At 50.7% G+C, this 23,950-nt stretch overlaps 1 protein-coding gene and 2 non-coding genes across 3 annotated transcripts in view; 2 read left to right on the top strand and 1 right to left on the bottom strand.

Annotated features, from left to right (window-relative positions):
- Nucleotides 1-23,950, top strand: part of LOC120375474 (zinc finger protein 850-like) — a gene marked incomplete at its 5' end in the record, with an annotated part of 271,416 nt that overhangs the window by 27,962 nt on the left and 219,504 nt on the right. The window lies entirely within an intron of this gene.
- On the top strand, nucleotides 10,416-10,497 carry TRNAS-UGA. The gene has a single exon. It is a non-coding gene; the product is annotated as a tRNA-Ser (tRNA).
- On the bottom strand, nucleotides 11,418-11,490 carry TRNAF-GAA. The gene has a single exon. It is a non-coding gene; the product is annotated as a tRNA-Phe (tRNA).

The following is a 23,950-nucleotide window of genomic DNA, read 5'->3' as shown; positions in this document are numbered from 1 at the left end:
CACCTCCTTTCCCTTTAGCCTTGTAGTTGACCAAGGGCAAAGATGAACATCTCCTCAGATACCAGGGAGTGTTTATGTCCATTCCTGCGAGCTACACAGGGGTTTGATGTTGCTGCTTTCAGTCCTCCGGCTCTGCCGGGATAAGGAACAATTCAGGCTGTCACTGAACTGAAGGAGGAAGATCAGTTTTTGACAGGCAGAGGGACGCCTCCTCTTAAAGGTGTTTGTCTGGCTGGCAGTCCTGGTTCCCAGGTCTTGCCCGTGGGGCGCCAGCAGTTTTGGGACCAGGTCACTCCCTTGGCCCCACCTGCTGCTCCCAGGCGCTCCCCCCCCAGGGGCCACATCAGTGCAGCGGAGCTGAGCAGTGTCTGCCTGCTCGCTCCAGTGGCTGCCGGCCCCTCCGCATGGCAGGGCAGGGCAGGTCTGTGCCTCCATGCGCTGCCCCCACCCCGAGCCCCTGCAGCCAATGGGACACTGCGGGGGTGATGCCCGGGGGCAGCAGCATGCGGAGGACCCCCAGCCCGCCCTACCTTGGAGCTCCAGGTAAGCGCCACACTCCTGACTCCCTCCCAGAGCCTGCACCCCCACCCCCTCCTCATATACTCCCTCCCACCCCTAAACTCTCTCCCAGAGCCTGCACCCCTCCTGCACCCCAATCCCCAGCCCCAACCCAGGGCCTGCACCCTAGACCTCCTCCCCCCACCCAAAATCCCTCCCAGAGCCTTAGGCAGGTGGAGGGTGGAGTTTTGGGGGGCAGGTTCTGGGCAGTATGAGTGACATTATTGGCCCACTGGGAGGACTGGAGGACTGGCCCTGGGCCTAAGGTAAATTGTGGTTGAGACCCTGCTTTAAGGGATTGGAGCAACGCTGGAGAGACTGACGGGCAGGGAGCTGGGGAGATGTGTGTGCTCCAAGGAGAGTTGTTATTGTGCTCTGGTGACACAGAGCGGGGGTGGAGAGTTTGTAAGCTGTGGTGTTTGTATAGAGAGAAAGTTCACTAACCCCCAGGTTAAAAACTGGTCCTGCTCTGGGCTGTACATGACACTCCTTGTTGTGAGGGTAGGTCAGCGGTTGAATGTTTCCCTGCATGATAAATGGTTCCTAATGCCCTCCCTGGTCAGAGCTCCAGCACCTTCTGTACTCGCACCGCAAATGTGAAGAACAAGACTCCAACCCCATCATTCTTCCCTGGCCCAGAGGACCAAAGAGATGGGCCCATCCACCAATCACCCTCTGCCCATCGTCCTATCCCAGTCCTGATCTCCAGACCCACAGCTCTAGCGGTGCCCCTCACTCCCAACCCACAGCCCCCTGGGCTCCCTGCTGAGCTCCCCAGTCACTGCGCTGCCGGTGCCCCTCACTCCCGACCCGCAGCCCCTGCTATCCCAGTCCTGACCTCCAGATTCACAGCTCTGCTGGTGCCCTTCACTCCTGACCCGCAGCCCCCTGGGCTTCCCCCATCTCTGATGGTGCCCCTCACTCCTGACCCGCAGCCCCTGCCATCCCGTCCTGACCTCCAGACTCACAGCTCTGCTGGTGCCCCTCACTCCCGACCCGCAGCCCCTGCTATCCCAGTCTTGACGTCCGGACTCACAGCTCTGTTGGTGCCCCTCACTCCTGACCCGCAGCCCCCTGGGTTTCCCCCAGCTCTGCTGGTGCCCCTCACTCCCGACCCGCAGCCCCCTGGGCTTCCCCCAGCTCTGCTGGTGCCCCTCACTCCCGACCCACAGCCCCTGCTATCCCAGTCTTGACGTCCAGACTCACAGCTCTGCTGGTGCCCCTCACTCCCGACCTGCAGCCCCCTGGGTTTCCCCCAGCTCTGATGGTGCCCCTCACTCCCGACCCGCAGCCCCTGCCATCCCAGTCCTGACCTCCAGATTCACAGCTCTGCTGGTGCCCCTCACTCCTGACCCGCAGCCCCTGCTATCCCAGTCCTGACCTCCAGACTCACAGCTTTGCTGGTGCACCTCACTCCCGAACTGCAGCCCCCTCGGCTCCCACTGAGCTCTGCAGTCACTGCGCTGCTGGTGCCCCTCACTCCTGACCCGCAGCCACCTAGGCTCCCCGCTGAGCTTTCCAGTCACTACGCTGGTGGTGCCCCTCACTTCCGACCCGCAGCCCCTGCTATCCCAGTCCTGACCTCCAGATTGACAGCTCTGCTGATGCCCCTCACTCCCGACCTGCAGCCCCTGTAAAACTGATGAATGAAATTGTTTTTAATTATTCACTTTATCAATGTAACTTCTGTTCACCATTCACTACACTTGTCTATATTGTAACTTCTGTTCCCTGTTTGCCATATTGTAATTCAAACCCCATTTTAAAATGCTCACTCCATTTTGTAATAGCTTCCTCCAACCTTCATTTTTGCAAACCCTGCTGTAATCTTATTAGTTTAGGTTAGATGTGTGACTGAGGTCTGTATGGATGATGGAATCAACCTCCAGCCCCAGCCTGTCGTGATGAAATAAAGTTCGAACCCCACCAGCTGAAGATGCAGACAAGAGCCCTAACAAAGTAAGAAGAGGCCACCCTAAAAAGAAAAGGTGCAATAGAAAGAAGGTCCCAGGCTGAAAATCGCCTGCAATTGACGGGTGATCAATCACCAAACCCAGAGGCAGTGACACAGCAAGACCTATAGACTCTGGAGTCAAACTAAAGCCTACAAAAAGGATGGGTGAGATGGGAGACTTTGGAGGGTAACATTCTGCTGCCAACATGGAAGGTCATCGGTGCAGGCCCAACAGAGACCCAGCTCGTCCTTGTGCCCGGCTTTCCTGGCCAGTTACCGCCACAAGCTACGAACCCAAGCTGCAAACTCAAGTCACAAACTCAAGCTATCTTCAGGACTGGTAACTATGCAGCAGCTGCAGAACATCTGATGAGTGTGTGTGTGTGTGTGTGTGTAGGTATCAGGTATCATGTGTGTGTGTAAGGATTAAAATATTAGTTATTGGTCATAAATCAAATTATCATAATAAATGTGGCATCTTTGTCTTGCCCCCTGAAAAGATCCTGTGTAGTTTTGTCTGTCCAACACTTGTGGCTTGTCCGGGCAGGCTCCAAGCAGGGGACAGCAGGTGCTGCAGGGCGGCTGCCCCCCAACGCCACAGCAGGGTGGCTAGAAGCAGCAGCAGCAGCGGGGTCATAGAGGGCAGGGTGCTGCCATGCGGGGCCCATGTCCCGCTCTCTGGGGCTCTGCTCCCTCTGGGGCTACCCTGCCCTGACTCCTCAGCCTCCTGCCGGGACAGTCCCCCGGCTCTACCCTCCCAGGTCCCAGCTGGTCCTGGAGGCAGGAGCCCTGGCTGGAGGGACCCTGGGCTGAGGCCTGGCCCGGAAGCCCTGCTGCTTACCCCGACCCTGCCAGCGCCTTGAGGATTAAGCCTGAGCCTCCGGCACAGCTGCTGGGAGATGGGTTTCTGAATAGCATCCAGCCAGCTCTTTGGACCACCAGCTGAAAGCACTGAGGCCAAGAGGCAGCAAAACAGAACCTTTGAGGCTCCCCGCAGGCCTCAGGGAAGCAGCACGGGCTTATCGCCATCCCCGGGTGGGCTCGAACCACCATCTTTTCGGTTAACAGGCGAACGTGCTGACCCATTGCACCACAGAGAGGCAAGGCTGTATTGAGCACAAAAGCCAGGAATCAGCTCAGGGTACGGTATAGCACACACATGCAGTGGTTAGACAAGCAACAGCAAGGAACTGGAGTGGTATGGAGCGAAAGTTCTGTGGGAAGGAACCGAAAAAAGCACCGGGGCTGCGGTACAGCGCTCGCATACGCTTTCTTTGCCTGCTTTGCTGGAAGAGTTAGCAGAGCGAGATTGTTAGTCACAGGTCAGTGGGTGGGTTTATGCAAATTATGGACTCTGGGATCAGAGAGCACCAGGGGGAGGGGGGGTCACGACTTCTGTGACATGCACGCCCTCTGCAACTAACATTTGCTACCTCACTCAATAACACCACACACAGAGCAGCCTTTTACCTCTCACAACCAAAACACACAGTGAAAAAGATCAAATAGCATAAGCTTAGGACAAACAACTGGAGCACTAACAACAATTTTAAGAGACTCAAAAAAAACCTTTGTTTTTATACCCCAAAGACAACAGAAAAAAATCACCAGGACAACCACCTGCAAAAACACAACAAACATCCATTCCTACTACCCACCAAGTTCTGCTCTTTGGAACCCATACCCCTTAATGGTGAGTATTTTACAGGCCAGGGTGACGCTCTCAGGCCTCAAATGCCAGGTACAGTTACTCTGTCCTTGATCCAAAATTAACAGGAAAATACACTGGATTACTCCTGCCCCAATAACAAAGAGACTGGGGATCCCGCAGGAGCTGAAATGGCCATTTGGACAAGCACTCCCATCATGCTATCCAGGGTGGGTGTAACCATGCAAATGACATCAGCCCCAAAAGGCCTTTACAACACATCACCAACAGATGGCAGGGTAAAGTTCATTCTGAGCCTGCTTACATCCCCCCCCAAGCCAAGAATAAATCCTGATAAATCACACTCCCTATTATACCAACTCATTGGTATTGGATGCAAAAGTAGCCACCCATCTCTGCCCTGTAGCATCCAGCTTAGCGCTTGTTAACACATAAGTCAGTGGATTGTTCTCTGTCCATACCTGAAACTGAGCACCAGACAAGTAGTCTCAAAATTTCTCAGTGATGGCCCATTTCAAGGCCAAGAACTGCAGCTGGTGGATGGGATAGCGAGTTTCGCTATCAGACAGTCCTCAGCTGGCAAAGGCCACAGATTTACATTTACCTTCCACTTCCTGGTCCGAGACTGCTCCCAGACCCTCCAAACTGGCATCAGCATGCAGGATACATGGTTTGTTTGGTCAGCAAGGACTAGGACTGGCACATGAATCAGGCAAATAATGATTTCCCGTAAAGCCCTGTCACATCTCTCATCCCACCATGTCCCCAATGGAGAGGAGAGGAGCCCCTCCCCTGTCCCAGGCCAGGGGCACCAGTTCTGTGGGAGGAGATGTCTATGGCCCAGCCCAGCTGTGCTGGAGCTGCTGGGGAAAGAAGTTCTTCCCTCAGCCCAAGCCCACCAGAGTTGATGTTGTAGTGGGGGAAAGGTATCTCTCACCTGGTTTTTAGATGCTTTGGTGAGAGGGCGCAGGGGGAAGTTTTTTCTTCCTTCTGCAACTCAAATCCTTCACTCCCCCAACCACTTTCTACTCCAGCCTGATCTATCTCTCATGCCTCAATTCTCTTTTTCCTGGCCTTATTCCAGAGCCCTCACAGCCCCATTCTCTGCTCTAACTTTGAGCTCTCTACTGCACCCTGAACCTCTCATTCCAACTCCACCCTAGAGCCTGCACCCCCAGAGCCAGTGCCCTCATCCCCCTGCACTCCAACTCTCTGTCCTATGTAGCCTGATTTAGGGTGTACTCATAATATTAATTTGGAAAATATGATGAAATTTAATTTATTTGCTTACATTTTATTTAATTTAATTGAGTTACAAAGTTACAGTTGCGTTACTGTTATTCAAAAGATACATATGGCATTATATGCAACAAAGTTTTGGTTTCACACCCTTCCTTGATAACCTGGTGGTAAGAAACACAGGACCAGCCTTGCAGTTCAGGTTTCTCAATTCTTGAGTGAAAGATGCAGTGCTTAGAAAAAGCTAATGTTACTTTGGGTTTACTTGAATAAGTTAAACTTAAAAGCAAAACCTAATAAACAAAGAATAAAAACTTAGGGAAACCGAGCTTAGCCTAGGGTTTGGGGTTGGTCCTGCTTTGAGCAGGGGGTTGGACTAGATGACCTCCTGAGGTCCCTTCTAACCCTGAGATTCTATGATTCTAGTTCTTTTGAAACTTAAAGTTTAAGAACAACTTAAAGTTTAAGAACAAGTACAGCCTACTGATAGTAGATAGAGAGAGAGTGGAGGAAGTAAGTCAGAATGATAGAGCGACGTGCTCTAGCGAGGTGGGTTACCTCTTTTATAGGGCACAAGCGCCGGAAATCCTTCCTCCTATGCCCAAATTTCATTCCTCACCCACAAAACATTAGGGTACGCTTACTTCATAGGCGAGTATGTTTGTGCGTGTTGATGACATGTACATATGCATATAAGTTCCCCTGTGGTGTACCTGTTAAGTCTGTGGGTACAACACTGAAAAACCCCCTATGCCATTCTCCATTGTCGATTGGTCTAGGTAAAGGCCTTAGACGGGCATGGGTACTTCTCTATTTATGTAACAAGATAAAGGTCAATTTTCCTTTCTGAGTAAAAGGTCACACTATAGAGATGCTCACTTTGCCTTAGCTTAACATACAGGATCTGGCCTGTAGGTCCTCGTAAGTCATGTGCCCCAGCCCCCTAATCATTTTAATTCCCTTTGCTGGACTCTCTCCAATTTGTCCACATCCCTTCTCATGTGGGTCCCAACCCCAAAAGTACTCACATTTCACCCCAATGGCCCCCGAATGCCGGCTTTTAATTCAATTCACTCTGCTCCCAGCAGGTGGTATCGGAAAGCTCCAAGATCCCTCACTTCCCTTTCTCTCATCAGCTTCAGGCCCCAGGGTTACAAATGCACAAACACGTTGGGAGTCTCCCCTGGACTCAGGGTGTGGGGCTGCTCTGAGGGGATAGACTTGCACACTTGGGATATTAGTGCAAAGATACAATTTCAATTTGCCATAGAGAAATTTGAAAACAATTTATATTTGGTAAAAATCTTATTTAGTGAAAGGAAAGCTGCAGCTTTGTTCCAACATTGGAACAAACAATGTAAATTTCTAATGCTAACTTCTTGTTTCTCCCAATGTTGGCACAGGTTTAATTTTGCTTCTGTGTAGGTTTCTTTCAGGCTGTGACTGTTTTGCTTTATTGGGTTGTTTTGGTTTTTTTAGTTGGAATGGAGCTTTTAACTGAGATTTTCTGGATTTGAATGGCTGACCTGCAACACGAGTTTTGACATAGTTCTGCATATTTTATACAGATTTGGCCAGTATTCAAGGATTCGATTCCTTTATAGGAGGTTTTAGTGGTCAGGCTTATTTATTTTATGTTATTTTATCATCCTGCTGTAGCACACCTTTTTGATAAAATGTTGAAATTATTAATTTATGGCATTTGTTAGTTTTTAGTTTTAAAAACAAAGTGTTTCTTAATGTTTGGGTTTTAAATTAAGCATTGTTTTTTGTTTCAATTTTTCATTTTGGCTTTGGTTATTGATGGGATCTTTAATAACTTTGGATTTAATACTAAAATTTGGACAGATTTAGATTATTTAAAGTAAACCCTGTTTATTATTTTATTTTAATAAAGGTTGTATTGCTCTAACCCCTGGCCTTTAAGTGAGAAGGAGCAGAGGCATGGGAGGCATGGCCCCCGCGAAAGGTGGGGCCAGGTGATGGGGGACACAGCCCCCCCCCCAATTTTTTTTGTCTAGCCCACCTCAGTCCCCCACCAAATGAGAAGAGTCTGATGCCACCTGCTGGCCACTGGGTGTCACTGCTGCTCCATGGGAAACATGCTCTGTGCATTACCCAGATTGGTGGGAAACACACTCTGTGCATTACCGTGACTGGCCCGTGGGGGGTCACTGCTCCTAGAAGGCAGACACACGCTGTGCATTACGCCACCTGGCCACTGGGTGTCACTGCTGCGCCAAGGGAGACATAAGAACGGCCAGACTGGTTCAGAGGCAAAGTCCATCTCGCCCAGTATCCTCCTGTCTTCTGACAGCGGCCAGTGCCAGGGACCCCAGAGGGAATGAACAGAGCAGGGAATCATCAAGTGATCCATCCCCTGCCACCCATTCCCAGCTTCTGGCAAACAGAGGCTACAGGCACCATCCCTGCCCACCCTGGCTAATAGCCATTGATGGACATGTCCTCTGTTCATTTATCTAGTTCTTTTTTTGAACCCTGTTATAGTCTTGGCCTTCACAACATCCTCTGGCAAGGAGTTCCACAGGTTGACTATGCAACTGCCCTGAGTTCCCCCCCCCCCACCACCACCCCAGGTTGTATATGGAAAAGAGGATGAGGATGAGCCAGGCTACGGCTGGGGACCAAGACTCCTGGGTTCTCCCCCCAACTCTGGGAGGTGGGGTTAGTGGATAGAGTGAGGGAGGGACAGGGCTGGGATCCAGGGCTTCTGGTTTTCTCCACCTCCTGCAGCTGCCTCAGTCCTTTCAGTGCATTTCCTGTTCCAGATTTGTTTGCTGACTTGTGCAACCCACCCCAGAGGTGGCTGCATCTCAGTGTTGGGTGAGGCACCCTTGGCTGCATCACCTCCTAACCACGTCTTTCTCTCCCTGTAGGTGACCCTGCAGCACTCGGCAAACATCTGCAAGATCGTGGGGGGCGCTTTGAGCATTGGGCAGACAGGGGCCAGGCGCCCCCCCCCCAGAGACTGGGACCCAGCCCCCCCTACTTTTTACAGGCATTAAAGAGGGGCAAAGGGGGGCAAATCAGAGGAGGGGGGTGGCCAGGGTCTGAGCAGGGGGTGGAAATTGACTGGTCGAGGGGTCAAGCAGCTGGAGGCAGAGTTAGGAGAGGGGCTGAAGGGCAAAGTCAGGGAGGGGGAAGGAGCCGGGTTAAGCCCAGGGGGAGGCGCTGCCAGAGAGTTAAACCCTGGCACAGGCAGGGGCAGAGGGGTAACAGTTACCCCAGGGGGCTGAGACTCCAGTGTTTGCAAAAACAGGGTGGGGGGAGCAGAGGGGCTTTTCTATTTCCCCTCCCACAGGCAGCATCTCTCAGCATGGGCTTCCCAGGGCTGGGCTCTTAAAGGCACAGGCATCCCACTGCCTAGACACTGCAGCTCCTCTCTGATGTAGGAGACTCAATTCAGTGGAACCGGGCATTCCCTATACACCCCGCAGCCAGGGAGCTGGGCACCCCCTCCCCCGAATTTCCCCAACACCCCCCAGTGGTCAGGTAGTTACATGCAGCGCTGCCAATGTTGTCACTGGTTGCAAATCTGAATGGAAATTGCAACGTTAACACACACTTTAAAAGCAGATCCAACCTATGAAAAATACTTGTACCTGAGAAAGTAAAATAGGTTTGAAAAGTCTGGACAAAGCCGGGTTTCCTCCCCCAGCTGTTGTGTTTGCTGACAATGTCGGTGCATTGGCTTCGGCAATGTTGGCCAACCTCAGAATTTCAAATGATGATTTGGAAGCAAGGTGTGGCTGAGCTCTCCCCTGACAGCTAGTGACGAGCCAGGGTTGCGGGGAGGCTTTGGGACCAGACTTTGCTACCTGTAGCAGTTACTGAGACCTGAGGTTGTTCTTATTTGCTGACTTGTCCTAATTGGCTAAAACTTGACAGAGGTTTCTCTAGCAAAGGCCAGTCCCTGGCCCCTTGGTCCAGACATCCTCACTCACATCAGGCTGGGGTGACCAGATGTCAAAGATGAAATATTGGGACGCGGGGGGCGGAGCAAAAAAAAAAAGCCGGAGGCTCCCCCCCCCCGCCAGGCGGCAGTGGCACAGCCCTGTCTCCACCCAACTCTCGGCTCCAACCCCCGACACACCCCCAGTTCCCCCATCCCCTCGCTACTGGGCCCAGCCTGGGCTCCGAGCTCTGCAGCTGAGCCGCGCTCCAGGTCCCTCCTGCAGCTCCCGGGCAAGGGGCGAACCAGGCAGCCGGGCCCGGGCCCTCCCGGCAGGAGCGTGTCTGCCCCAAGTGTGTCTCCGCCCCCCGCCCACATGGGTCCTGCCCGCTCCGCACTGCCCCCAGCCCCATTGCGCTGCCCCGCAGGCTCCAGGGCTGGAGCAGCCTCCATGCTGCGCTCCCGGCCATGGCCCGTGTGCAAACCTGGGAGGGAGGAGGATGCCACGTGCTTGGGGAAGAGGCAGGGCCAGGGCGAGGATTTTGGGGAGGGATCCAATGGGGCAGTGAGGGGGTGGTGCTGGGGGCAGGGCCAGGGCGGGGATTTGGGGAGGGATCCAATGGGGGGAGAAGGGCGTGGGGCTGGGGGCAGGGCCAGGGCAGGGATCCAATGGGGGATGGAGGGGGCGGAGTCGGGGGGGCGACTGTCCCTCTGGGCTTTGCCTGTGCGCTGGAGCAGAGGGCAAAATTGTTTGTTTGTCCAGTGTCCCGACCAAACATCAGTCGGGATGTGGGACAAACAAGCAAATATCGGGACAGTCCCGATAAAATCGGGATGTCTGGTCACCCTACATCAGGATTCAAGTTGAGAATCATTTCCCCTTCCCACTCTGTGGGAGGGGAGACTTTTAAACGCGCTCTCTGTGCGACTGCACATGGCTAAGCAAAGAGAACAACCCCCCAATCCCCCCATGCTTTGGGAGCCAGGTTTGCGGTGGGAATTCTGTAGTTCAGATGACTTCACGACTGGGCATTGTGATTCTTTATCAGTTTCTCTGGCAGTGGGGGAGCTCTGTACTTACAGCTGTGATGGCCGAGTGGTTAAGGTGTTGGAGTTGAAATCCAATAGGGTTCCCCTGTGCAGGTTCAAATCCTGCTCACAGCGAGGCCTGTGTTTTAGCCAGTCTCTCACCCGGGCAATACCTCTGTACAACCCCCTGAGACACTCTCAATTCTCTCCCCACCCCAAGTAAATCCTGTTCTGCTCCTTTCATGGAGATCCCTGGGACACCACCTCACACTGTGCCCCTGAGGGGTCAGGCAAACTCTCAGCAGCTGATGCCTCTGCCACTCACCTGGTGCCCCATGCCCCATAGATTAGCCATGTCGACGTGCTCTCCTTCACGTAAATCCGGTCAGTGCGACTCCTGGCCTGTCCCTTCAGAAAGGTGTATCCCCTCTGTGGCTGCTGTGAGCTCGGGTCAGAGGACTAGGAGCCCACCTCCGACTGGTACCATTACGGAGAAACACGTCCTCTAAGCCGACCTCGCTACAGACCTGCGCCAGGTAGTGCTCATTGTAAAAACGTTTCCTCTGACGACTGAGAAAACGGGACCAGCGGTTCTCAGGCAGGCTGACACAATTAAAATCTGCCCCAACACCAAACACTGTGTGGTCCAGAGGAAGGGAGCCAGTTCCCACCATAGATCTTTCCTTTCACACCTTAACATCAAGTGCCTCTGAATCCCTGCCACATTGCACATGCCAGATGCCCCTTCCCCAGTACTGTCATCACTCAGCTTTGCAGAGGAGATTTCCTCCCAAGTCCCTGCCCCCTCTGGCACCATCTCCAAGGGCCGTCCTGCCTCACTCTGTTCCTGCCATTTTGGGTCAACAAATAAGTCATGTGGGAAAGACAGCTCCCATCTCTCATTGTTATAGGTCAGGTGGGCTAACTAGAGGGAGAAGCCCCTGCTCTCTGTTGTCCTGCTGGGGAGCTCAAAATCAGGTACCTACCTCAGATAAAGGTGCTGCTGCCTTCCCAGAAGACAAGCCCCACCCTGCACAAAGAGAGATGAAAGGACCTGCCAAAGCCTGGGACCGAACCAGGGACCTTTAGATCTTCAGTCTAACGCTCTCCCAACTGAGCTACTTTGGCAGCTGTGTAGGAGTATTTTGGCCTGTTGCTTCTCTGTCCGGGATGTTTTTGCAGCAGTCGCACACAAAAAGGACGTCATTGTGAGCGGCCCATGAAGACAAGACTCGCTTTTGCCTGCCTTGCTCGGCTTGACTTGCTGCCTCACCTTGTTGCTGCCCTAGTGCCCGGGCTGACCTGGTGGTGGAAGGGGACTGCGGGCCAGTGGTGCGGGGAGGAAGTTGAGCTGGACCCTGAGCTAGACTAGACCCTGGCGGTGAGAATCTGGCCACCACTTGCCGCCCCACCCTGTTGTCCTGGCTTCCCCCACTGGGTGTCATTTCGGGAGGGAAGTGGGGCTTCTGCCTCCCCTCCCCGATTTTCACACCGCAGAGGAGCGTGAACAGGAAAATGAACGGCTGCTCCACACCCCCACCGGAGGAACCCGACGCCCTTAGCTGCTCCCCCTGCTCCCCCCAGCTATGCTACTGAGTGGAAGCGTCCTGTGCCCATAACACAGAGCTCGATTAATCAAAACCCTCTTCTGCCAGCACCAGGCCTCCTGCTTCTTACACGGGGCCTGCAAGCGAGGGGGCGGCTGGCACAGCACCAAGAGTCTAACCTGTGTGGCAGGAGGTGGCTGACGCCCGCAGCCTGCTGGGGAGCTCCCAGAAGTTATTAAGGGACAGAGACTCTTCAATGCCCTTAGGGTTTGGGGGTCACCGAGGCCAGTAAGGGGGTCACTATGTCGGCCCTATAACCCTGGGTGTCAGGTCACTGTGCAGCTTTGATCTAGAGCTCGGATCCCAACAACCAACCAGCAGCCCACAGCCTCCCCCTGGGTCTGCCCCACCTGGTTACTCCTTACAGGCCGACCTTACCCCCCTTCCAGCCCCGGATTCGCCCCCTAATCAGCCTTCTGCCGCTCAGAGCCACAGCCGTGGAGGTGCTGAAGGAGGGAGGGGTGACTCTAGGGTGGGGTTCTTCTCTAAAGATGGCTGGCAGAAAGGTGGTGCTCAGCTCTGTCAGCCACCTGCCCAGTTGCCTCGCTGCCAGGGGATGCAGACGTTTCTGTAAGGCCATTAAATGGGGGTATTTGGCTTCTGAATGAATGTGAGGAATGTGCAATCATGAGAGGGAATTTCCACCCCTTTTTTCAGTGGCCTAATGGATAAGGCATTGGCTTTCTAAGCCAGAGATTGTGGGTTCAAGTCCCATCTGGGGTGAAAAACTCCTTTCTTCTTGTATATTGCAAAGAAGCCTTGGTGTTATTTTCACCAAGGAAGCTGGGAGACGTTTGAACCCAAAGTACTGGATCTTGGGAGCAATCCCCCAGAAATGGCATCTTCCACTCCACAAATGCTTTCTAGACCCATCAGCAGCAAACAGTTCATACTAGTGTTTGTCTGAGAATAGAGGGAAGGGGAGTGTTTACTCCAACACCTCAATTAGAGAAACAGACAAAAAAGCAAGACTGTTCTGAAAGAGAATGGATCTGTCTGGAGACAAAGCAGAACCTGAGAATGAGCCAACAGTGTGAAAAGAAGAACTTCAAATGTGTGTTAGGTGTTAGTTAGATTGGTCTGGCAAATTTTAAGAAAATACCAATGCTCATAGATTGCCGCAGACACTGGCTGCTTCTGATCTTTTAGTGAGAGTTCATTGAGAAATATTTTCCTTAACTATGTTATGGAATATTGGGTGGGCTATGAAGGCACCATTCCTCCTGCTTTCGCCCTTCGAGACAACACGGCTAGATGGCATGCGGCCAATGCTCACCTTCCAATCAACTGCTAGAGAAGACAACACAGACAGGGATGGCAGCAGGGCAAACTGGAGCTCCACGGAGATGGTGGGACCAGGTCTCATCAACAGGGAGGTGGCCACCCCACCATGCACAAGGCTGAGCCAGCAAGTGTGGTGTGTGCTTCACTGTGCCCCTACTCACTGCACATGGTGGTGGAGGGCAGTTACTGAGTTTGGTTGGTCTGGCAATTTTAGGGCTTGGCTACACTTGCAGATGTCAAGGCCTGTCATATGAAAGGAGACTTGAGGAGCTCGGTTTGTTTTCCTTAACCAAAAGAAGGATAAGAGGAGATATGATTACACTCTTTAAATATATCAGAGGGATAAATACCAGGGAAGGAGAGGAATTATTTCAGCTCAGTGCTAATGTGGACACGAGGACAAACGGATATAAATTGTCAGTTAGGAAATTTAGGCTAGAAATTAGACGAAGGTTTCTAACTATCAGGGGAGTGCAATACTGGAACAGCCTACCGAGGGAAACAGTGGGGGCGAAGGACCTCCATGACTTTAAGACTAAGCTAGATAAGTTTATGGAGGAGATGGTATGATAGGATACCGGGCTTAGTCAATAGGTTAATTAAGTGCCACACTGGTAAATAGTACAATGGGTCAATGATATGTTATTCTTAACCTTTTTCCAGAGGGTATGGCTGGAGAGTCTTGCCCGCATGTTCGGGGTTCAGCTGACCGCCATATTTGGGGTCGGGAAGGAATTTTCCTCCAGGGTAGATTGGCTGTGGCCCTGGAGGTTTTTCGCCTTCCTCCGAAGCATGGGGCAGGGGTCGCTTGCTAATGGAGTGGGGAGATCGGCTAATGTGGCCTGCATCTTGCAGGAGGTCAGACTAGATGATCATATTGGTCCCTTCTGATCTATGATTCTATGATTCTATGTAAAGCACTGGGAGTTAAACCACAGCAGGGAAACCGCTGCTGTGTGTTCACACTGACAGCTGCAAGCGCACTGGAGTGGCCAAATTAGCAGCTCTGGCAATGCCACAGAGAACAGTGCATTGTGGTAACTATCCCAGTGTGCAAGTGGCTGCAATGTGCTTTTCAAATGGGGGACGGGGTTGGAGTGTGACAGGGAGTGTGTTGTGTGTACGTGGGGGGAGCGACAGTGTGTTTGGGGGCTGAGAGTGTGTCAGCATGCTGTCTTGTGTGTTCAGACAGCAGCAGACCCCCCCTCTCTCACACACACTCACAACAGCAGCATTCCACACTAATGGTTGCTTTGTCCCGGAGCAGATAAGCAGCCGGCTGTCAGAAACGGAGCTTTAAAAGGGGATATCCGCATGCCTGCAGCCGATTTCAAAACAATGACCAGAGTGGGCACTTGACTTCAGGGGATTATGGGACATTTCCTGAGGCCAATCACAGTGCAGTGATGCAACACATTGTCCACACTGATGCCAGGGCGTTTCAGCAGGGCTCAGCAAGCTTTATGCTTCTCATGGAGGTGGATTACCAGGAGCGCTCCACCTGCAGAGCCCAGGTGCTCCATGTGTCTTGTGAGTGTGGACACCTCAGGAGTTAGGGCACCCGGGGCTGCTTTAATGGGCTCTAACTTGCAAGTGTAGCCAAGCCCTTAGACTATGTCACTTGTGTGACTTACTTGTGCTATTGTAATAAATACAATAGACGTGCAATGGTCAGAAATCACACCAGCAGAGAAGTATATTGCAGGGAAACCATAAGGAAATTAAGAGTTTAAATTATCCTCCACATGTCCCGTGTCCCACTAAAATGAATCCAACCCACAGGTCACATGGGCAGAAGTATCGGTGTCAGGATGCTACATTGTTAGCATAGTAAATGAAGCTGCAAAATAAATGATGTTTAAATGACCTCACTCTATTTTTTACAATCCAGTATTAAGAGGTAATAGATACAGATGGACACCAGGCAGGGTCATTTGGAGGACAAAGCCTTTATGCTTTCATCCCCCACCACTGTCAAGTTTTAGCCAATTAGGACAAGTCAGCAAATAAGAACAACCTCCGGTCTCAGTAACTGCTACAGGTAGCAAAGTCCTACAGGGAGCAGTTTCTGGCACTACATCTGCACAGTTCTGCTCCCCGGCTCTTCTCAGGCTCCTGCTCTCTCCTTAGCTCTGCCCCACTCTGGCCCAGGCAGTTCCAGCTCCCACGGAGGATGGGACCCCCTGGCCTGGTGACTCCCTCATTACACTGCCTGGCCTGTCAGTGCGGCTAACTTGGCGCTTTGGCCTCTCCCCATTGCCCCTGGGGACTGTCAGTCTCAGGGTCCTGATTTCCCATTGGCCCTTCCCCCTTCTATTGGTGCTGGGAACTAGCCAACCAAACACCCACTAAGTTTTAGTAAGGGGTCAACAGTCCCTTACTTGAGCCGGCCCCGTGAGGGTCACCGATGCACAGAGAAAACAGCATGAGCTGGTCCCATGGTGTAATGTTCCATGGGCATCCTACTAGATTGCCAGCTGCTTTTCAACTGCAGTGCGGAGACTGTTTGTGTATGGGGAGAGACAGTGAGTATGTTGGGGAAGAGTGAGTGTGTTTAGGTAGGTAGGAGTGGATCATTATTATCCCTACTTGAAAGAGGGAGAAGCTAAGGCTGAGAAAGGAGAATTGACTTGTCTGAGGTCACACAGCCAGTCAGTGGCAGAGTTGAGAATAGGACCCAAGAGCCCTGATTTTCAAACTAACCATCGGATCTTGAATTTCATACATTGAATGACCTGAATAAAGTGCTCTCAGATGAGCTCCAGACCAACAACAGTGCACAGTAATTATTCAGCAAGTATTTGAGGAGAACTGCAATGTTAGAGAGAATCATGAACTGCTCAGAGACAATTAATGCAGAGAAGCAGCAAAATTCATCAAACATATAAGTGGTTCTGACTTATTTCCTTGGTCTTAAAAGAGAACAACAAGGACCTGAGTCTCCTCCCTGTCAATAACCCCCTGCTCAGCCAATCAGGGTAGAGACTGAGGACGGCAGGCTGAGGGTTCTCACCAGAGAGCCCAAAGGATGGCCCAGGTCACTGGTGGGGATCACTGCCCAAGCAGTGTTTCCACCTCACATTTTTGGGTGGACCTCCCACAGTGAGAGCTGCAGAGCACTCCCCCGCAACACACACACACACACACACACACACCTCTCTGTCCTGGTGTTGGGAGGGGAACAGGAGAAAGGACAAAAGAAGCAAGAGACAAAGAGACAGGAGGGAGGGATGGGTAGATGAAGGAAAAGGTGAAACAAAATGGACAAACCCTAATGTCCCCAGTGATTCTATGGAACAAAATCCCAGGTGCGGAATAAAATTCTGCCTCCTTAAGCTTGTGTTTTCCATGCCTAGAATTCTACTGTCACCAGATGGATCAGACTGAACAGTCTTCAGGCCTCGAGGAGGCTCTTACCTTCTAAACAGGGACGGCTGTTTTCTAGTAAAATCAGGAAAGGGAAGGAAAAAACTCGAAAGAGGCTCCTCCTGGCGCTCACGTACCTGAACCCGAATACTCTCTCAGTCCTCAAAGAGAGACCTGGAGGAGATTGGCTGAAGCAAAGCCACAGGGGTTTCTGAGGTTTCCCTGGCCCCTCAACCCTGTCTTGCCTGGCTGATGTCAGCATCTCTCTGTGAGGTCACCACCTCCCCACCACCTTTGACCAATAGTCTGAGGTCCTGCAAAAGGCCTTTGTGATGTTACTGCCACACCCCTCCCTTGCTGTGCTAATGTCCTGCCCCTGGCCAGGTACTTTGGAGGTTTGAGCTACTCCCTGTGGGTCACCCCATTCAAGGAGCGTTCGTTCTAGGAAGCAAGCTGGTAGTTTTGGATCATCTGCAAGTTTAGCAGATCATTTATGAATATGTTGACTTGTCCTGGTCCCAGTACAGACACCACTAGTTACCTGTTTCCATCCTGAAAACTGACCATTTATTCCTACCCTTTGTTTCCTATCTTTTAACCAGTTATTGATCCACGTGAGGACCTTCCGGAGGTGAAAGTAAGTCGGTATGTTCCGGTATGGGGTAGCGGCAAGAGCCAGTACGCTATGCCAACCCGGCCTGGCTTCCCCAGGGTGGTGATTTAAAGGGCCCAGGGCTCCCTGCAGTGGCCAGAGCCCCAGGCCCTTTAAATCACCTCCCGAGCCCCCCTGCCGGACCCCCAGGGAGCAAATCACAGAGCAGGGGCGGCAGAAGCTTCTTTACAGTGGGGGGGCACCATTGTCTGAATTGTTGCACTCCCATGACACCCCTTCCCTAAGGACCCCCACTCACACCACCTCTCCCCCTGAGGCCACACCCACAGACGCCTCTTCCCCAAGACTGCACCCTTCCCCCCCCCCCATCATTTGTCCTAACAGCCAGTAAAGAGTGGTGGGGCCATGGCCCTCTAAACCCCCTGTTCCATTATAGGGGAGAGTTTTACGGCTAGTGTGATTCAGGGAGCCATGTTATAGGATGCCTTCCCAGTGTGAATTTGACAGGTGGATCAACATAGATGCACATTGTGACCCTTCTCAGGGAGCTGAGGGCTGTGAGTTTCTTTGTTGCCATCTGCCACTAGGAAGAGGGACTTTTGCATTTGGCAGCTGGATGTTAGTGACCAAACTCACCCAGCCCGTCAGGCACTCAAGCACCTGCCTCTGAGCTACAGCAGCCCTGACAGTTGACAATAGAAGCACCCTAATCCCTGGTTCTGTCAATGTGTTCCTATCTGGGGTCCAGCCCAGCTCACCAGATACTCAGAGAAATCCCAGATCCTCCCTTCCCGAAGCAATAGTATATCCCAGGTTACCAGTTTTACTGTAGACCACTGCTCCTGTATCACACACAGCACTTGATTACAGTCATTGAAGAAACAGAAATGTATTTAACAAGGGATAGAGATTTACCAGAAACAAATGTGAGTGATGGAAACCAACCATAACCAACAAAACAACATCAGAAAATGCAACCTATACTTTTTAATAGTTACCTTTCCCATCTAAGTAGATTCTCACCTCACATATCAGTCAATTTCACTGATTGCTACTCCCTAGAAGCCAAGGCCCTGCCTTTCATGAAGCACCACTGGTCAGGAGGGATCTCCTTGGTGAATGGACCCAGAGTGTTTTTCTCCACCCTGTTTTAAACTGAATCAGTCTTTTGTCTTTATTCAAAGAAAGGACGATGTCCTCATTGTCATATTGTCCTTTTCACTTCCACAGGGTTTCGATGTCTATAGTTTGTCTTTGATAGTTTTCCATTGGTTTTTCTGGGTTGGTGCAAATGTTGACAATGGAGCAATACATCACATAACTGGCTAGCAAGGGACAGGTGCCAATCCCTCCCACTAGAATGGGCCGTCCCCACCAAGACCTTTGATTGGGGTGACTCACTTTCACGACAATACTATATGGGGACAGTTTTCCATGTACTTACATTACTTCTTAAATATGCCTCGTACATACCTCTTGTAGTGCGTAGGAGTATCAATAATTTTTCAGCAGAGAGCTCACTGCTATGCTTCCTGGATAAGTAACAAAATCAGTGTATTAGCTGTGGCAAGTTTGTCAGGTCTGAGACAGGAGTTGCTTGTGAATAACAGTGGCCCCTTTGCCAATTGGCACCAATGAGCTTTTGTCACACATGCACTGAGCTATACAGTCACACCCTGATATAACAGAAAGGCCAGCACAAAAAACAGAGAGAGGAACAATAAGATACTAAAATGACAATGGTTGGAACTCTCCATTTCTCTCAGTCTTTGCATTCATGGGCACTAAGAGCTGTAGCTACAGTTGAGGAGCCAGGCGATCGGACAGCTGGCTCAGCCCTCCATACGAGTAACTTTCTCACATATAGGGAGATGGGTCAAAATTGGAATTGATGTCATGACTCGCTTCCCATAAGGGATCAATCTGTCTAAGGCTACGTCTACACTTCAAACACTGGAAATATTCTTCTGACAACCTAACACTGTCTACACTGAGGCTCAGGTCACATTAACTACTTCTCTCAGTGAAGAGGACGTTTCACACCCCTGAGAGATGTGGCCATGTCAACACAGCTTTTCAGCATAGACCAGCCTTTAGATGGCTTATTGACCTGAAAGGTAATGGGCTTCAGGTCTTTTTCTTTATATTGATGGTTGACGAGTGCAGTTTTCCTACCTGCTGAACACATCCTGTGACAGATGTCAGGCCTTTCCTTTGCAAATTAGAGAAGTGGGGAAGTCAGTGACCCTTACAGTCTAAGTGGGTAAAAACGTATACAACTTGTCTTGTTGAATAGTTTTCCTTTTAATAGAGGTTGACTTTGAAGCTTAGCAAAAAAAGTTCTATTTGAAACAAAAGTTAAAATCTATATAGGGCCAATATTCTCTTATACACACTTTCTCACACACATTCTTCCATCCCAACCATTGGAGTGAGGTTTTCTCCAGAACTTCTTACACTACAGGGGTGTGACAGACCCAGACAAGTGGGGTACAGGAGTTTGGTAGAGGGCAAATATACTGGTCACTGGATGAGTAGTTTTCTGTTCCCTGAGTGACCAGAGCAGGGGCTGCACTAGGAACCTGCTAGAACCAATTAAAGCAGACAGGCTGATTAGAACACCTGCAGCCAATCAAGGCAGGCTAATCAGGGCACCTGGGTTTAAAAAGTATCAGAGGGGTAGCCGTGTTAGTCTGGTTCTGTAAAAGCAGCAAAGAATCCTGTGGCACCTTATAGACTAACAGACGTTTTTGCAGCATGAGCTTTCGTGGGTGAATACCCACTTCTTCGGATGCAAGTAGTGGAAATTTCCAGGGGCAGGTAAATATAAGCAAGCAAGAAGCAAGCTAGAGATAACGAGGTTAGTTCAATCAGGGAGGATGAGACCCTGTTCTAGCAGTTGAGGTGTGAAAACCAAGGGAGGAGAAACTGGTTCTGTAATTAGCAAGCCATTCACAGTCTGTCACAGTCACAGTCCGACTCAAAGAATACTTCCAGGACAACACTGAACAGCGCACTGATACACAGTTACCCTCCCACCAACAGCAAAAGAAGAAGAACTCCACATGGACTCCTCCTGAGGGTCGAAATGACAGTCTGGACCTATACATTGAATGCTTCCGCCGACGTGCACAGGCAGAAATTGTGGAAAAACAACATTGCTTGCCTCACAACCTAAGTCATACAGAACGCAATGCCATCCACAGCCTCAGAAACCATCCTGACATTATAATCAAAGAGGCTGACAAAGGAGGTGCTGTTGTCATCATGAACAGGTCGGACTACCAAAAGGAGGCTGCCAGACAACTCTCCAATACCAAATTTTACAAGCTACTTCCCTCAGATCCCACTGAGGAATACACTAAGAAACTGCACCATCTACTCAGGACACTCCCTACACTAACACCAGAACAAATCAACATACCCTTAGAGCCCCGACCAGGGTTATTCTATCTACTACCCAAGATCCACAAACCCGGAAATCCTGGACGCCCCATCATCTCGGGCATTGGAACTCTCACTGAAGGACTGTCTGGATATGTAGACTCTCTACTCAGACCCTATGTTACCAGCACTCCCAGCTATCTCCGTGACACCACTGATTTCCTGAGGAAACTACAATGCATTGGTGACCTTCCAGAAAACACCATCCGAGCCACCATGGATGTAGAGGCTCTCTACACAAACATCCCACACACTGATGGAATACAAGCTGTCAGGAACAGTATCCCTGATGATGCCACAGCACAACTGGTTGCTGAACTCTGTGCCTTTATCCTCACACACAACTATTTCAAATTTAATGACAATATATATCTCCAGATCAGTGGCACCGCTATGGGCACCCGCATGGCCCCACAATATGCCAATATTTTTATGGCCGACCTGGAACAACACTTCCTCAGCTCCCATCCACTCATGCCCCTTCTCTACCTACGCTACACTGATGACATCTTCATCATCTGGACCCATGGGAAGGAGACTCTGGAAAAATTCCACCACGATTTCAACAGCTTCCACCCCTCCATCAACCTCAGCCTGGACCAATCTACACGGGAGGTCCACTTCCTAGACACCACGGTGCAAATAATTGATGGTCACATTAACACCACCCTATACCGAAAACCTACCGACCGCTATGCCTACCTTCATGCCTCCAGCTTCCATCCCGGACACACCACAAGATCCATTGTCTACAGCCAAGCACTGAGGTACAACCGTATCTGCTCTAACCCCGCAGACAGAGACCAACACCTAGAAAATCTCCACCAAGCATTCTCAAGACTACAGTACCCACATGAGGAAATAAAGAAACAGATCAACGGAGCCAGACGTGTACCCAGAACCCTCCTACTGCAAGACAAACCCAAGAAAGAAACCAACAGGACTCCACTGGCCATCACATACAGTCCCCAGCTAAAACCCCTCCAATGCATCATCAGGGATCTACAACCCATCCTGGACAATGATCCCACACTTTCACAGGCCTTGGGTGGCAGGCCAGTCCTCGCCCACAGACAACCTGCCAACCTGAAGCATATTCTCACCAGCAACTGCACACCGCACCATAGTAACTCCAGCTCAGGAACATGCAACAAACCTCGATGCCAACTCTGCCCGCATATCTACACCAGCAACACCATCACAGGACCTAACCAGATCAGCCACACCATCACCGGTTCATTCACCTGCACATCCACCAATGTAATATATGCCATCATATGCCAGCAATGCCCCTCTGCTATGTACATCGGCCAAACTGGACAGTCTCTAAGGAAAAGGATAAATGGATACAAATCAGACATTAGGAATGGCAATATACAAAAACCTGTAGGAGAACACTTCAACCTCCCTGGCCACACAATAGCAGATCTTAAGGTGGCTATCCTGCAGCAAAAAAACTTTAGAACCAGACTTCAAAGAGAAACTGCTGAGCTCCAGTTCATCTGCAAATTTGACACCATCAGCTCAGGACTAAACAAAGTCTGTGAATGGCTTGCCAATTACAGAACCAGTTTCTCCTCCCTTGGTTTTCACACCTCAACTGCTAGAACAGGGCCTCATCCTCCCTGATTGATCTAACCTCGTTATCTCTAGCTTGCTTCTTGCTTGCTTATATTTAACTGCCCCTGGAAATTTCCACTATTTGCATCCGAAGAAGTGGGTATTCACCCACGAAAGCTCATGCTGCAAAAACGTCTGTTAGTCTATAAGGTGCCACAGGATTCTTTGCTGGGTTTAAAAAGGAGCTCACTACAATTTGTGGTGTGCTTGTGAGGAGCTGGGAGCAAGAGGCGGAAGGAGTGTGCTGCTGGAGGACTAAGGAGTACAAGCGTTATCAGACATCAAGAGGAAGGTTCTGTGGCGAGGATAAAGAAGGTGTTTGGAGGAGGCCATGGGGAAGTAGCCCAGGGAGTTGTAGCTGTCATGCAGCTGTTACAGGAGGCACTATAGACAGCTGCAATCCACAGGGCCCTGGGCTGGAACCCGGAGTAGAGGGCCGGCCTGGGTTCCCCCAAACCTCCCAACTCCTGATCAGACACAGGAGGAGTTGACCCAGACTGTGGGTTCCACCAGAGGGGAAGATCACTGAGGTGAGCAAATCTGCCAATAAGCGCAGGACCCACCAAGGTAGAGGAGGAACTTTGTCACAGGGGGTAAATTAAATCAAATTAACTTTTCAAGATTTGCCATTTCCTGTACGACTAACAAAACAAAAAACAAGACAACTTTCAGTTTACCACAGATTAGTCTGTTACTCTTTAACCAGTAACTTCACCTATAATTTCATTTTCATTAGTAACAACATATTCAAAGATCACAAATTCTGGTCACATATGTTAGTTTTCTTTTAGTCCCCATTGCCAACATCTGAACCTTGGCTCAAGTTGTGGTTTGTCCCAACGTAGGTCCTAACTACTTCTGTGAGCTCATATCTCTGGTTCTTCTGCCATGTGCATTGGTGGAAGGAGTCTCCTATGTCAGAATGTTTGCATCACACGTTTTAATCTTTCAAAGTAGTAGGAGGTAGAGGAGAAGTGATGTAAATGCATAAAACAAAAGAACTGTCTGGTCTACACTAAAGACATTGATCAGTATAACTAGATTGCTCGGGGGTGTAAAAAATCCACACCACTGAGCAAATGTAGTTACACAGCCCTAACCCTCTGGGTAGACAGCGCTACATCAGCAGGAGGGCAACATAGCCACCACCGCTTGCGGGGGCTGGACCAATCAACTCCGACGGGAGAGATCTCTCCCATTGGGTGAGAGCATCTATAATAGCAGTGCTACAGCAGCGCAGCTACATTGGTGCAGCTGCGCCAACATCAGCTTTATTGTGTAGCTGTAGCGTCAGAGAAAAAAACATGGACTCAGGTCTCAACATGTGTGTATCCGGCAGTTTGAAATTGGAGCCTGACACATTCGTTGCCTCATTGGTTACCATCATTTCTACAGCCTGAAAGTCCTTGTTACCCAATCAGGCAGCCAGTTTGGGATCCACGGGTAAGGGATGTCCATTGAAGCTCGCTCTCTCTTTGGATCCAAACAGTGAAGGATGATTGTTCTCAATCTAACCCTGGCATCCTTTGGATGTGTAATCAGTGACCCTGAATTAGGAAGTGGAGTGGTACAAACAATTTTCCTTGGGTCATTGGTCACCAAGGCTTCCTTTCCTGGGGTGGAAACCAAGAACTGGGTGTGGACTATTTCCACC

The sequence above is a fragment of the Mauremys reevesii genome, linkage group 12 (assembly GCF_016161935.1).
Source record: "Mauremys reevesii isolate NIE-2019 linkage group 12, ASM1616193v1, whole genome shotgun sequence".
NCBI classification, from domain to species: Eukaryota; Metazoa; Chordata; order Testudines; family Geoemydidae; genus Mauremys; species Mauremys reevesii.
The sequence above is the reverse complement of the archived record's forward strand: the minus strand, read 5'-3'. Positions and strand labels throughout refer to the sequence as shown.